Genomic DNA, 11,766 nt, shown 5'->3' with positions numbered 1-11,766 from the left:
TTTACAGATGAGAGAGGGACAGAAGATAAACTCATTCTTCACATTATATTGCACGGGTGGGATTTAGAAAAAATGGGAATGGAAAACATTTTATAGATAAAACATTAGTTGTAATGCTGTATTAAATGCTTGTAATGAATTTAGGGGGTATTATCTATCCTGACTTTAAAAGCTTGCTGAAAGGCGGTGCAAATGGCCTTTGAATTTCCATATAGAAAGGTGTGAGGTGGTGCATTTTGCTCGGGGGAATAAGGAGGCCACATACTGCTTGGAAAATAAGAGTCTAAATGGAGTCGACGTGTAAAGGGATTTAGGGGTACAGATTGACAAATCTTTAAAAGTAGCAACACAGGTTGATAAGTCCATAAAAAGCAAACACAGAGGTTTGTTTCTGGAGGAGTAGAATTGAAAAGCAGATAAGTTATGTTGAACTATAATTTAAACTTTCAAACCTTCTGTCAAACTGTTAAACCTTCCCTTTCTGAAATCCGTGCTGACTATTCTTTATTATATTTTCGGTTTCTCGATGTTTTTCTATTGCAGTCATGATGTGGAGATGCCGGTGATGGACTGGGGTTGACAATTGTAAACAATTTTACAACACCAAGTTATAGTCCAGCAATTTTATTTTAAATTCACAAGCTTTCGGAGGCTTCCTCCTTCGTCATTTTCACATCGTTCACCTGATGAATGAGGAAGCCTCCGAAAGCTTGTGAATTTAAAATAAAATTGCTGGACTATAACTTGGTGTTGTAAAATTGTTTTCAATTTTTCTATTGCAGCATTGAGTAAAAGATTCCATGATCATTCCGACCACCGGCCTTTAGTTAACTGGTCTATAGTTCCCTGGACTTGTTCTATCTCCTGTTTTAAAATATAAGAATCACATTAACTGTCATCCAGTCTCTGGCACTATTCCTTTTTGTGATGATTTTTTCTATATATGTAACAGTGCCTCTGCTATCTCTTCCCTTGCTTCATTTAATATGCACGGATGCAATCCATCTGGACCAGGAGTTTACCCACCCTTTCTAACTTAAATGTCTTGATATCTTTATTGACCTCTTCCTCTAATATCATGTTCACCCTGTTAATCTCCCTGAGGCAAAGTAATAATTCAATATTTCTGGCATTTCGCTGACGTTATCTGTTAGTTTATCTTGTGCGTCCCTTCGTGGCCCTCAGATATTCTGATTTTCCTTTTGTTATTTTTGTGCCTGTGGAATAATTTACTATTTCTTTTTGTATTCCTTGATAATTTGATTTCGTAGTTCCTGTTTGCTTCCCTCATTGTTTTTGTGACTTCTTCCTAACCTCTTCCCATTCGCTTTTGCCATCACCTTATTTAATATCAAAGAATGAGAAATTCCATCAGCTTGTTGTGTCTGTTCAGGGGATGATGTTTGGGAACTATTTATTGTCTATGATTAAAGTGCCAGAAACCAAAAGGGAGCAATTCAGTCCGAAACTCCACAGAAACACTCTATTTCTCCCTCCGAGTGAACTAAGGTGCTATAATGGTGAGTATAGCTGCCTTCCAAACAGTTAATTCCAACAGGTTTGAATCCCAGTTCGCTGAATTCAGAAATACCAAGACTGGAACCGAATTTGATGATGTTCAGAGCGATAGTGTTTCCAAAACACAAACGGGTCAAATTTACATAAAAATACTTTTAAAATTCATTTATTTCTCCCATAAAGTTGAATTTAACTCTGATCCTTTGTATTATTATGTGCCCTGATCTGTACAGTGGATACGGGACACAATTGCCCGGATTCAGTGAAATTAATTGATTTTCTGAAGTCTTTCCCTCTGCTGATTCCCGTTCCTTATTTCAATTATGTCGGATGAACCTTTCTGATCTATAGAAGGGTCATAGTCCTGAACCGTTAACCCGAGCTTCCCTTCTCCACAGATGCTGCCGGACCTGCTGAGTCTTTCCAGCATTTTCGGTTTTAATTTTGTCTATATTTTATCCCTTTCACTTTTGACGGTCGCCGTTGAAACTTGCAGATTTGCCCTCAGTTTTTATTTGTGTTTCAGTTCGGTTTATTTGAATTAATATAAATCGAGTCCTGAGAAATCAGACAGAAATATTGCACAATGTAGAGTGAAACATAATGGGGCAACTTTCGAATGAGCAAAACAAAAACTTTATTATGAATCAATTGTCTCATTTTTCACGGACAAAATATGAAAAAGTACGAGAGTAGAAGTTACAGAGAGAAACTATTTCCTCACATCACACATTGTCCTGAATCTGGAACAACGACAGATAATGTGAATTTGTTCCACTCTGTTATAGTTCTCACTTCTGGCCAGTAGATGTCAGACTGCATGTGAGTGTGGGATTAATTCTCTGTCTGTCAGTCTCTGTTACTGTATGTGAGTGTGATATTCATTCTGTATCCGTCAGTCTCCAGTACAGTCTGTGAGTGTGGGATTCATTCTGTATCTGTCAATCTCTGGTACTGTATGTGAGTGTGATATTCATTCTGTATCCGTCAGTCTCCAGTACAGTCTGTGAGTGTGGGATTCATTCTGTGACTGTCAATCTCTGGGAATGTGTGTGAGTGTGGGATTCATTCTGTATCTGTCAATCTCTGGTGCTATCTGTGAGTGTGGGATTCATTCTTTGACTGTCAGTCTCTGGTATTTTATCTCAGTTTGGATTCATTCTGTAACTCAGTCTCTGGGCAAAGTGCAAGTCTGGATTCGTTCTGTATTCTTATTTCAGGCTACAGTATGGTGTTTCAAACTGTATCTTTAAGTCATTAATGTATGCAAATCTTTCATCTAGCATTAATTTGTAAATATGGATACAGTTTCGGATTTTATTTTAATCCAACAACGTGTGTGAGTTTTGTTGTCGGATTACATTTTAATCTCTGTGAAGATAATGTACATTTCAATCTTTTACTGTGAAATTATTGGACTGGTATTTATTGTGTAGCTCAGTCTGGGCTAATGGAATTGATATTGTATCTTTCAGTCTGACACTATGAGATTTTTCGACTGGTATGAAATGTGTGGTTCAGACTGTACTAATGGAATTGACACTCTAACTTTCAGTCAGACACTGCGAGAGATTTTTGGACTGGTTTCTGATGTGTAGCTGAGTCTACACTAATAGGATTCACACTGTCTGTTTCAGTATGATGATGTATGTGAATTTTGGACGGTATATAATGTGTAGCTCAGTCTGCACTAATGGAATTCATACTGTACCTTTCAGTCTGACACTGCGCAATATATTTAGACTGGTTTGTAAGGTATAGTTCAGTCTGCACTAATGGAATTGATACTGTATCTTCCAGTCTGACACTGTGTGAGATTTTTGTACTGGTATGTAACGTGTCGGTCAGTCTGTACTAATCAAATCGATACTATATATTTCAGTATGATACTGTATGTGATTTTTGGACAGGTATCTAATGTGAACCTCTGCCTGCAGTAAAGGAATTGATATTGTATCTTCCAGTACGATACCTTATGCGAATTTTGGACTGGTATATAATGTGTAGCTCAATCTGCACTAATGGGATTGATAGTGTATCTTTCAACCTGACACTGAGATTTTTGGACTGGTATGTGATGTGTCGCTCAGTCTGCAATAATGGGATTGATACAGTGTCTTTCAATCTGATACTGTATGAGAATTTTCGACTGGTATCTAATGTGTACCTCAGCCTGCAGTAAAGGAATTGAAACTGTACATTTCATTCTGACACTATGAGGTTTTTGGACATATGTGAGTCAAATATGGGTAACATCTGAACTGGTATCTAATTTATATCTCAGTGTACACTATTGTCATGAATATGGCATCTTTAAACTCATAATGTGTGTGAGTTGTGGGCTGGTATTTAATTTGAATCTTGGAGTACACTATTGTGATTCATTCTGTATCTATCGATCAGTACCATGTGTCAGTTCTACCTGGTATTTAATTTGTAGCTAAGGCTGAACGAATGTGAGATTAACACCGTGCCTTTCAATCTGATACTGGGTGTGATTTTGGACTGGGAAATATTTATCTGCCGGTCAGCGATACTGAGTCATTGTGAAATGGGAATTATGTCTTTCTCTCCTGCTCTCTTTGACTGTTGGATTGGGATCAGTGCGCGACTGACTATTTCTGCTGTCTGAGACTGTGGGACTGATGACTTGTCTGTGTCTCTGTGCTCTGTTAGTGATAAGGTACCTACTGTGTGTGAGAAGGAGCTGGCTGAACTGACTGCTCTTTGTGCCCCGGGTGGAGTAAACATCACACTGATTCTGGGTCCTTCAAGGATTTAACTGTAGGAAGAAAAAGTATGTCATGTAATTCAAGAACAGGTAAAGTAGAAAATACAAAACTGATCAATTGAATCTCTGTTAATAATCATTGTAATAACCACAAATGAAAACCAGCGATACAAAGTGTCAGTGTCTGACTCCACTGCAGTCCTGCAGCACTCAGCTTCTGCACACCAGGTGTGTTGGGCTGTTTTACAACAATTCAGTGACATCCAGACACAACCCAACCGCTGCACTGATCAATGAATGGGACTACCGATGTGGACGGGACCGTTGCACACATCAGATTTCTAATTCCCTCTCCCTTGGAATGAACAGTTCAACCGAAACAAAACAGCCGCTGTTTAAAATGAGTCCTTCAAACTTCTCACCTGATGCCTGCAATAGATGCTCTTTGTATAACTCCCCACATCCTTTCTGTCCGGCTCTGTTTACTGTTCAGTAACAAACAGTAAAGTTTAATGGACAGGTTGAAAAAAATCAGATTTAATACCTGCCACCAATCACAAACACGATCACACTGCACCTTGTCCGGTTTCAGCAATTTGTTCCGAACTGTTGCAGTTCTGCTTCCGGCCAGTAGATGTCCCCAAACCCCGGGTCATTGAAGTTTGCAGATGAGAGAGGGACAGAAGATAAACTCATTCTTCACATTATATTGCACGGGTGGGGTTTAGAAAAACTGGCAATGGAGACGAGCTCCAAGTACATTTTGTTTGACCAAACACTACTTGTAATGCTGTGTTAAATTCATGTAATTGAGTTCGGGGGTATTGTCTATACTGAGGAAGACTGGGACAAAATAAACTTGCAGAACGGCCGTGTAAATGGCCATTGAATTTCAATATAGAAAGGTGTGAGATGGGGCATTTCGCTAGGGGGAATAAGGAGGCCACATACTGCTTGGAAAATAAGAGTCCAAATGGGGTAGAGGAGCAATTTAAATCGTGTCCTGGGAAATCAGAAAGAAACACTGCGCAATGTACAGTGAAATATAATGGGGCAAATTCACAACTATCGAATGAGTGAAAGAAAAACTTTATTATGAATCAATTGTCTTCATGTTTCACCGTCAAAATGTGCAAAAATACGAGAGTAAACGTTACAGACAGAAACTTCCCTCACATTGCACATTGTCCTGTTTCTGTAAACACGACAGATAATTTGAATTTGTTCCGCTTTTTTACAGTTCTCGCTAACGTCCAGTAGAGGTCAGTCTCTGGTACTGTGTATGAGAGTGGGGTTTATTCTGTATCTGTCAGTCTCTGGTACTGTATATGAGAGTGAGGTTTATTCTGTATCTGTCTGTCTCTGGTACTGCATATGAGAGTGAGGTTTATTCTGTATCTGTCTGTCTCTGGTACTGTATATGAGAGTGAGGTTTATTCTGTATCTGTCTGTCTCTGGTACTGTATATGAGAGTGAGGTTTATTCTGTATCTGTCTGTCTCTGGTACCGTTTTTGAGAGTGGTGTTTATTCTGTACCTGTCTGTCTATCTCTGGTACTGTATATGAGAGTGGGGTTTATTCTGTATCTGTCTATCTCTGCTACTGTCTATGAGAGTGGGGTTTATTCTGTATCTGTCTATCTCTGGTACTGTATATGAGAGTGGGGTTTATTCTGTATCTGTCTATCTCTGGTACTGTATATGAGAGTGGAGTTTATTCTGTATCTGACAGTCTCTGGTGCTTTATGTCAGTGTGAGGTTAAATCCATCACTGCCAGTCTCTGGTGCTTTGTGTGAGTGTGGAATTAACTATGTACCTGTCAGTCTCTGGTACTCTCTGTGTGAGTGGGATTCATTCTGTATCTGCCATTCTCTGCTGCTTTATCTCAGTGTGGTATTCATTATGTAATTCAGTCTCTGAGATAATGTGCAAGTCTGAATTCATTCCATATTCTTATTTCAGTTCAGAGTATCGTACTTGAAACTGTATCTTTAACACTCCAAATTATATACAGTTCTTTGTCGAGTATTTGATTTGATAATATGGATACACTTTTCGATTTTCTTTAATCAAACAATGTGTGTGAGTTTTGGAGTGGTATTACATCTTAATCTCTGAACTCTATTGTGAATGATAATGTACCTTTCAATCTGTTCACGTTGAAATTATTGGACTAGTATGTAATGTGTAGCTAAGACTGCAATAATGGGATGAATTCTGTGTCGGAGTCTAACACTGTGAGAGACTTTTGGACTGGTGAGTAACATATAGCTCAGTCCAGGCTAATGGAATTGAAATTGTATCTTTGAGTCTGATATGTTGTGACATTGTTGGACTGCTATATAATCTCTGGCCCTGTCTGCACTCACGGAATCGATACTGTATCTTTCAGTCTAATATTGTATGAGATTGTTGGGCTGTTATATAATTTTAGCTCAGGTGGTGTGAATAGAATTTAAACTATACCTTCCAGTCTGATCATTTATGGGGTTTGTGGACTCGAATGTCATGTGTAGCTCAGTCTGTACCAATGGTATTGATAATGTTTATTTCAGTATAACATGAGTATTACCAATATATCGAATATGCAGCTCAGTCTGCACCAATGGAATTGACACTGTATCTTTCAATCTGACACTATGAGATTTTTGGACTGGTATGTAATGCGCAACTCAGTCTGCAGTAATGTGATTGTGAGATTCATTCTGTATCTGTCAGTCTCTGGTACTGTTTGTGAGTGTGAGATTCATTCTGTATCTGTCAGTCTCTGGTACTGTATGTGAGTGTGAGCTTCATTCTGTATCTGTCAGTCTCTGGTACTGTTTGTGAGTGTGAGATTCATTCTGTATCTGTCAGTCTCTGGTACTGTTTGTGAGTGTGAGATTCATTCTTTATCTGTCAGCCCCTGGTACTGTGCATGAGTGAGATTCATTCTGTTCCTGGTATGGTGTGTGAGTGTGGGATTCATTCTAAATCTGTCAGTCCCTGATACTGTGCGTGAGTGAGATTCATTCTGTTCGTGGTACTGTATGTGAGTGTAGGATTCATTCTATATCTGTCAGTCTCTGGTACTGACTGTGAGCTTGGTGTATATTCTGGATCTGTCAGTCTCAGGGGTACTATATATAAGTGATGGATTCATTCTGTATCTGTCAGTCTCTGGTGCTGTATGTGAATGTGGGATTCATTCTGTATCTGCCATTCTCTGCAACTTTATCTCAGTGTGGGATTCATTCTGTAATTCAGTCTCTGAGACAATGTGCAAGTCTGAATTCATTCTGTATTCTTATTTCTGTTTACAGTATCTTATTTGAAACTGTATCTTTAATACTTTAAATTATATATAGTTCTCCGTTGATTATTTAATTTGTAAATATGGATTTCTTTTGCTTTTCTTTAATCAAAGAATGTGTGTGAGTTTTGGAGTAGTATTACATATTAATCTCTAAACTCTATTGTGAATGACAATGTACCTTTCAATCTGTTCATGGTGAAATTACTGGACTGGTATGTAATGTGTCGTTCAGTCTGCAATAATGGGATTAATTCTGTATCGGAGACGAACACTGTGTGAGATTTTTGGACTGGTAAGCAATATGTAGCTCATCCTGAACTAAAGGAATTGATACTGTATCTATCAGTCTGATACTGTATGAGATTTTTGGACTGGAATGTGATGTGTAGCTCAGACTTCAATAATGGAAGTGATACTGAATCTTTCAAACTGATTCTCTGAGATTTTAGGACTGGTGAGTAACATGTAGCTCAGTCTGTGCTCATGGAATTGATGTTGTATCTTTGAGTCTGATAGGATATGAGATTGTTGGACTGCTATATAATGTGTGGCTCAGTCTGCACTAATGAAATCGATACTGTATCCTTCAGTCTAATGTTGTATGGGATTTTCAGTCTTGTATGTATTGTACAGCTCAGGTGGTACTAATAGAATAGAAACTGTATCTTCCTGTCTGCTCATTTATGAGGTTTTTGGACTGGTATATAATGTGTAGCTCAGTCTGTACCAATGGTATTGATACTATTTATTTCAGTATAATACTGAGTATTTACCAATATATCTAATATGTAGCTCAGTCTGCACTAATGGAATTTATACTGTATCTTTCAATCTGGCACCGGGAGATCTTTGGACTGGTCTGTAAAGTGTAACTCAGTCTGCAGTAATGTGACTGTGATATTCATTCTGTATCTGTCAGTTTCTGCTACTGTATGTGAGTGAAATTCATTCTGTTCCAGGTACTCTATGTGAGTGTGGGAATCATTCTGTATCTGTCAGTCTCTGGTATTGTGTGTGGATGAGGGATTCCTTCTGTATCTGTCAGTCTCTGGTATTGTGTGTGGGTGTGGGATTCATTCTGTATCTGTCAGTCTCTAGTATTGTGTGTGGGTGAGACATTCATTCTGTATCTCACAATTTCTGATGCTGTGGATCAGTGAGAGAAATTATGTATCTGTCAGTCTGTGCGATAATGTGTGAGTGTGGGATTCATTTTGAATCTGTCAGTCTCTGGTAGATTGTATGAGTTTGGGATTCATTCTATATATCAGTCTCTGGCACTCTACCGGAGTGTGAGATTCATTCTTTATCTGTATCTAATTTGTATTTCCGTTTACAGTATGGTGTTCAAATCTGTATCTTTAATACCTTAATGTATGAATATTATTTCCCAGTCTTTAATTAGTAGATAATGATATATTTTAAAATGTAATGCTGTCGGATATAATCAGATAACGTGGGCATCTATTTTTGGACGACTATTAAATCTGTGTCGATGGGAAAACAATTGTGAATTTGTGCATCTTCCAAACTGATATGGGGACATTTTTGAACTTGTATATAATGTGGAGCTCAGTCTGCATGAATAGAATACTGTATATTTCAGTCTGAATCTGTAACAGTTTTGTTGTTGTGGTTTCTAATGTGTAGCTCAGTCTGCACTAATGGAATTGACACTGTATCTTTCAATCTGACACTGTGAGATTTTTGCTCTGGTACGGAATGTGCAAGCCTGCACGAAGATAGGTGACTGTGAGATTCACTTTGCATCTCTCAGTCTCTGGTACTGCATGTGAGTTTGGGATTCATGCTGTATCTGTCACTCTCTGGTACTCAATTTGAGTGTGGGATTCATTCTGTATATACATTCTCTAGTACTGTGTGTGGGTGTTGAATTATTTCCATATAAGCAGTTTCTCATAATGTATGTGAGTGTGGGATTGATTCTGTATCTGTCAGTCTCTGGTACTGTGTGTGAGTGTGGGATTCATTCTGTATCTGTCATTCTCTGGTGCTGTGTGTGAGTGTGGGATTGATTCTGTATCTGTCAATCTCTGGTACTGTGTGTGAGTGTGGGATTCATTCTGTATCTGTCATTCTCTGATGCTGTGTGTGAGTTTGAGATTCATTCTGTATCTGTCAGTCTCTGGTACTGTGTGTGAGTGTGGGATTCATTCTGTATCTGTCAGTCTCTGGTGCTGTGTGTGAGTGTGGGATTCATTCTGTATCTGTCAGTCTCTAGTGCTGTGTGTGAGTGTGGGATTCATTCTGTATCTGCAGTTCTCAGGTACTGTGTGTGAGTGTGGGATTCATTCTGTATCTGTCAGTCTCTGGTACTGTGTGTGAGTGTGGGATTCATTCTGTATCTGCAGTTCTCAGGTACTGTGTGTGAGTGTGTGATTCATTCTGTATCTGTCAGTCTCTGGTGCTGTGTGTGAGTGTGAGATTCAATCTGTATCTGTCAGTCTCTGGTACTGTGTGTGAGTGTGGGATTCATACTTTACCTGTAAGTCTCTAGTGCTTTATGAGAGTGTGGGATGAACTTGATATCTGTCAGTCCTTGGTACTGTATGGCCAGTGTGGGATTCATTCTGTATCTGTCATCTCTTGTACCGTACTTCAGTGTGGGATTGAATTTATGTCTGGCAACCTCTCGTACTGTATGTGAGTGTGGGATTCATTCTGTGTCTGTGTGTCTCTGTACTGTATCTGAGTGTGAGATTCATTCTGTATCTGTATGGAATTATTCACTCAGATTACATTATGGCGTTCAATACTGTAGCTTTAATGTCTTAATGTTTAAATAGTTTTTCACATTATTTAATTGGTCAAAATGGATACACTTTAGGATTTGATGCTGGAGGTTTCAATCAGATAATTTGTGTGCTTTTTGGATTGGTATTAAATGTGTATTTCTGTGATTACTATTGTGAATGATAATGAATCTTTCAAAATGATATTGTGAATTGGTATGTAATGTGTAGATAAGTCTGCACGAAAGGAAGTGATACTATAACTTTAAACTTTGTTTCATAAGATTGTTGGACTCGTGTGTAATGTGTATCTCAGTCTGGATGAACAGAATTGATACTGTATCTTTTAATCTCATACTACCAGTCTATTATAAACTGGTATCTAATTTGTTTCTCAGGTTACACTGTCACAGCATTTCTCAATCTGATACTGTACGTGAGTTTTGGACGAGCAATTTGTATTCGAATGGTACACTATTAGAGTGGATACTGCATGTATTAAACTCACATGTGTGTGAGAGTTCTGGGCTCGAATTCAATAGGAATCTCGAGGAACATTATTGGGATTCATTCTGTACCTTTCAATCGGGTACCATGTGTGATTTCTATCTGGTATTTAATTCATGGCTAATGTTGCCCCTTTGTGAGATAGACAATCGGAGAGTGTGATTTTGGACTCCCTGTCAGCGGAACTGAGTTGGGGGGAAATGGAACAGCGTCTGCCTCACCTGTTCTGTTTGACTGTGGATTGAAAATGTGTCTCTGGAACTTGGGATCAGTGTGGGACTGAGTACTTCTGCTGTCTGAGACTGTGGAACTGATGACCTGTCTGTGTCTCTGTGCTCTGTGTGTGATAATGTACTTACTGTGTGTGAGGAGCTGGCTGTACTGTTCCTTGTGCCTCGGGTGGAGGAAACATCACATTTATTCTGACTCCTTCAAGGGTTCGCCTGTCGAAAGAAACGTATGTCTGGTAACTCAAGAACAGGTGACGAAGAAAATACAGAAGTGATCAGTTTAATATCTGTTCATAATTATTTTGAATATCCATAAATGTAAATCAGCGATTCAAACAGTGTCAGTGTCTGACTCCACTGTACTACTGCAGCACCCAGCTTCTGCACACGAGGTGTGTTGGGCTGTTTTACAACAATGTATTGACATCCAGACACAACCCAACCCCTCCACAAGCAAATGAATGGGACTACCCGATGGGGCTGGGACGTTCGGACAGGTCAGGATTCTAATCCCCTCTCCCAAGGGACTAACCGTTCAAATGAAACCAAACAGCCGCTGTTTAAAATGTGTCCTTCACACTTCTCACCTGATGCCTGCAATTGATGCTCTTTGTATAACTCCCCACATCCTTACTGTCCGACTCTGTTTCCACTCTTCACTGTCCAATAACAATAAACAGGGTGAGACTGGAACTAAACCAGGAACATTCACTACTGGTTTGGGGAGAGAAA

The 11,766-nt window shown here is 39.0% G+C and overlaps 1 long non-coding RNA gene across 1 annotated transcript; it reads right to left on the bottom strand.

Annotated features, from left to right (window-relative positions):
• Positions 1–3,106: 3,106 nt before the first annotated feature.
• On the bottom strand, positions 3,107–11,766 carry LOC137316824 (uncharacterized). The gene is made up of 3 exons (XR_010961617.1): positions 11,622–11,766; positions 11,164–11,247; positions 3,107–4,300 (listed from the first exon to the last, which is right to left on the bottom strand). It is a non-coding gene; the product is annotated as an uncharacterized lncRNA (long non-coding RNA).

The sequence above is a fragment of the Heptranchias perlo genome, unplaced genomic scaffold, assembly GCF_035084215.1.
Source record: "Heptranchias perlo isolate sHepPer1 unplaced genomic scaffold, sHepPer1.hap1 HAP1_SCAFFOLD_60, whole genome shotgun sequence".
NCBI lineage: Eukaryota > Metazoa > Chordata > Chondrichthyes > Hexanchiformes > Hexanchidae > Heptranchias > Heptranchias perlo.
This window is presented reverse-complemented; position numbering and strand designations above follow the sequence as displayed.